Source organism: Gymnoscopelus braueri (assembly GCF_963280865.1).
Source record: "Gymnoscopelus braueri genome assembly, chromosome: 15".
NCBI lineage: Eukaryota > Metazoa > Chordata > Actinopteri > Myctophiformes > Myctophidae > Gymnoscopelus > Gymnoscopelus braueri.
The window spans coordinates 51,049,410-51,054,409 of NC_137620.1; positions in this window are offsets into that span (position 1 = coordinate 51,049,410).

The following is a 5,000-nucleotide window of genomic DNA, read 5'->3' on the forward strand; positions in this document are numbered from 1 at the left end:
GTGTGTGTGTGTGTGTGTGTGTGTGTGTGTGTGTGTGTGTGTGTGTGTGTGATTGAGAGAGACATTTACAGAGACAGACAGAGAGAGAGAGAGAGTAGATTGAGGGCCCTCTAAAGCAGTGGTTCTCAAAGTGAGGTCCGGGGTCCTTGAGGGGGATCCAGGGGGTCCCCAGCAAACTTAATATAGCATCAGAAGTCATACCACTTTAACCCTTTCATACCTCAGCTGTTTGAAAATAGCTGATCTACAATCTACCCTCTGTATTTTATATTGTAAAATATAAAGAAAATGTATATGTTTTCTATATATTTTTGTTATTTATATTATGTAAATATACATTTATTTATTTCATATTGTGTAATACATAAATAAATAAATAAATAAATAAATAAATAAATAAATAAATAAATAAATAAATATCCATTGTTCTTGCATTAAAAAAAAGTTTGAAATCTTTTTTTAAATGAACAGATCTGCCTACCGATGATGTCACTGGTAGGAAAGACGCAAACATTTTGAAAATAGCAGATCTACAAGCTCACAGCGCCTTCCATTGCAAGGCGCTGTGAGCTTGTAGATCTGCTATTTTCAAATATATAAATACATACTAAATGTAATGCCTCAACAATTCCAAGTGCTTGTCAGGGTGGGGGTCCCCTGATCAAATATCATTATTATGGGGGGTCACGGCCTGAAAAGGTTTGAAACCACTGATCTAGAGTAGGGTTGATAATTCATATCTTTTATATGTATTTATTTGGATTTAAATGCAGTCTAAATGATCACCAGAAGCACATTTTACATAAGATTCAAGTCCTGCCCCAAAAATGTGTTTGTTCTGTTCTATTGATGTCCGTTCATATAAAGATGGATTTCATTAAAGTCTGTTTTGTGAGATAAATGTTTTTGCACTTTTCCTTTGTCAGGTCATTGTCATGTTGCTGCTGTGGTTTGAGTAGAAACAGTAGTTTATCCTGTGCTGATATATTATATTAGATATTTTAGTGTTTATTTGATTATTGTTTCACTGCCTTTTATTTCTTACGTTTCCACAGTTTTTTCCTCATACTTTATTAACAGTTTGTACATGGTACTACAAGGTACATTAATACTATAATAATAATAATAATAATAATAATAATTACGAACGCAGCGGAAGAAGGCGCGCCTCCGCGCAAGTGGAGCTTACTATGAAACCGTGCTCGGCTTGTGTGTGTGCGTCTCCGTGTGCGTCTCCGTGTGTGTCTCTGTGTGTGTCTCTGTGTGCGTGCACTGCCTCAGCCCTGTGTGCAGCCAAGTAAATGTCCAATATAGACGTACCATACATCAAATGAAAGGTCTTTGAAAACTGAACACACCTGTCAAGGTTGCGTTTAAGCCCGCCCCTTCCCCCGGAAGCCACGCCCCGGAGAAGGTTCCTAAAAACTCCCCATTGAAACCCCATGTTAAATGAAAAGTGCCCGAATCGCTCCAAAACTTTTTCTACCCCCCCTAAGTGGGGGTCTACGAACAAATACTTCGGGCTCGGATTTTGGCTCCGCCCCCCGTAAGTGGGTGAAACAGCCACTTCAAACACTTTGTTGAATTGTTCAAAAACATTCAAAGTTTTTTTTTTGTGAATTTGTATTTTTCTAAGATAATCCTTTTAACGCAGATTTTTGGGCGGTGAAACCGCCCCTAAAGTGAGATTTGGAAAAATGTACAAATATCTTGGGCAGTGAAACCGCCCCTAAAAGTGAGGTTTGGAAATTTGTACAATTATCATGCGCTGTGATTGGCCAATCACAATCTATTCAGGACTGTGATTGGCCAGTGTCACATTATGACACATGTGCATAGCCCTATATAAGAAACCATAACTTGAAAAAAACCAAAAATTTGTTTTTTTTCAAGTTATGGTTTCGTCCATCATAAAGAGTGTTTCAATAAATGTATTTATCTTTTGTACATGATTGGTTGACTCCATTCAGTATTGTGATTAGCTAGCAAGACACCGCCCACTTCACACAGGGTGTGATTTTTTATTTATTTTTTATATATTTTTTTATTGGTTACTTTTTTTTAGATGATTTCTTTTCATTATCATTTAATTTTGTTGGCGTTCGCTTCCCGCGTTCGCGCGTCTTACTTGTAATAAGTACATTTCTAAAGGATGACACAAAAAGCCAGACAGACGGCTTGTTTCCACTTTCACTTTGTTTTAGAATAAACAATCAAACTGAGAATGTTTTGCCTGCCTATTTGTTTGGTGGAAAATTGTTGTCTTGATCATGAAGTTGATTTAAAAAAATGTTTTTAAAAGTATTGTTGATGTAGCCAGCTTGTAGTTTAGCTTGCTAGCTTCGTTGCAGTTGAGCTACATTTAATGGAGAGTAACTGGTAGCGTAGCTTTTGCCCATCACTGCATTTATGTCATATTACGATACATACATATGTAAATCTTTCCCTTTAAGATACAGTTTAATGTCTAGAGTTGATGATGTCACTTTCCATATAGGACAGATTGAACATAACTTTACATTTTATACGTTTAACCACTTGAACCCCAGCATCACTATTCTGGAGGAACATTCAGCGAAAACAGACTTTCTACAAGATCACAACATGTTGCTTTGCGAGGCGTTGTGAGCTTGTAGATCTGCTATTTTTGGCGAAGAGATTTGGTGTACTCTCTAGATAGAAAAAGAACATACTAAGTACAGTCAGGGGCCCACGTATTTGAGTGTTAACATACATAACCATTCTATCAACACAAACATTCTATGACCCCAGGCCACAACACTGATGATACGTCCCAGGTGCATCCATGTGATGTTTTTTCGTTATATTCATATAGTAAATAGATTATTATTAGATCTATTCATATAGTAAATAGATCTACATCCACATAGGGTTAGGGTGGGATGATATTTATATCATTCACGCATTTGTCTCATCACACTTGGACTGCAATTCACTTTTCACCTGCCTCAGCAAAACCACCATGGACCGCCTCCACCATGATAAAACCACCATGGACCGCCTCCACCATGATAAAACCACCATGGACCGCCTCCACCATGACAAAACCACCATGGACCACCTCCACCATGATAAAACCACCATGGACCGCCTCCACCATGATAAAACCACCATGGACCGCCTCCACCATGATAAAACCACCATGGACCGCCTCCACCATGATAAAACCACCATGGACCGCCTCCACCATGATAAAACCACCATGGACCACCTCCACCATGATAAAACCACCATGGACCGCCTCCACCATGATAAAACCACCATGGACCGCCTCCACCATGATAAAACCACCATGGACCGCCTCCACCATGATAAAACCACCATGGACCGCCTCCACCATGATAAAAACCACCATGGACCGCCTCCACCATGATAAAACCACCATGGACCACCTCCACCATGATAAAACCACCATGGACCGCCTCCAAATAATTCAAAAATGCTGCCGCCAGATCGCTAACCAGACCAAACAGAAGGTCCCACATCCCGCCTCCTTGCATTGGCTCCCCATCAATTTCAGAGTCGAGTTCAAAGTCCTGGTGCTCACCTATAGAGCTCTACATGGTCAGGCTCCAGGTTATTTGACCGATCTGGTCGCACGATATGTCCCAGAAAGGGCTCTAAGGTCTGCTGAACAGGGTCTGTTAAAGAACCCAAACACTAATCTAAGAACCAAGGGTGACAAGGCCTTTCAAGCTGTGGCCCCCACACTGTGGTATGCTCTCCCCCCCAAGTCCTGAGAGACACAGCCTCGGTTGACATTTTTAAAAAACAACTCAAAACGCTACTATTTGAACAGGCGTTTGTTGTCGTTACATGATTTTATTTTCCTTACCTGTGTTGTTGTTGTTATCCCACCTGAGAGAAATGTGTACAGCCTTTTTGTTTTGTGTTGTTGTCTCCGCCAGGCCGAAGGCATGGTGGAGAGTATGTTTTACCCTCTGTCCGTCCGTGTGTGTGTGTGTCCGTCTGAGAACACCTAACATTGGTCAAGCTTCACGTGACATCACAATATGTAATATAAATAGGTCAGACAGAATTAATCAGGAACAGTTTTATCACCTCGCCTGGCGGAGACCTGTGCTCCGAGGAGCACATTTTCTAGGTTTTTTTATTGATTTATGTAAAGCACTTTGTGAGACTCCTCTGTGAAATGTGCTATATAAATAAAATGTACTTACTTACTTACTTACTTACAGCAGCATGTGTTTAGTATTAACTTGGTATGACACCTTTGGGACAAAAAGTCTAAGTTTACATGTGTTTAAAGCTTTAAACTTACAGTTTACATGTGTTTAACTTACACTTTAAAGGGTAGTTGCTGTGTTTGTATGAACAGTATTTATACAGAGACCAACTCAGTGCAGACAGTTCAGGAATACACACTATGATGATACTCTCTCTCTCTCTCTCTCTCTCTCTCTCTCTCTCTCTCTCTCTCTCTCTCTCTCTCCCTCCCATGCCTCCCTCTCTCCCTCTTTCCTCTCTCTCTCTCTCTTTTCTTATTTTTTCACACAGACATGAAAGGCGTTATCAATAGCTGTCCTATTTCTCTCTCTCTCTCCCTCCCCTCCTGTCTCTCCCCTCAGTGTCTCTCCCCTCTCCCCCCCCTCTCTCTCTCTCTCTCTGTCAGTATAAAGGATGAAAGCAGAGAGGTGTTATAAGGTGTAATGTGTCCATGTAACACCTCAGGTGTCAATGACTCTCCCAGGCTCATAAACAATACATCACACACACGCACGCACGCACGCACGCACACACACACACACACACACACACACACACACACACACACACACACACACACACACACACACACACACACACACACACACACACACACACACACACACACACACAGAGTATGTCCATTTTTACTCACTAAACTAAACGTAGTACTTTGTAGATTTAGATTATTATTACAAAAGATACATTAACCACTTCAGTCCTTTAGGCTTGATACACCCTGGCTATTTGAA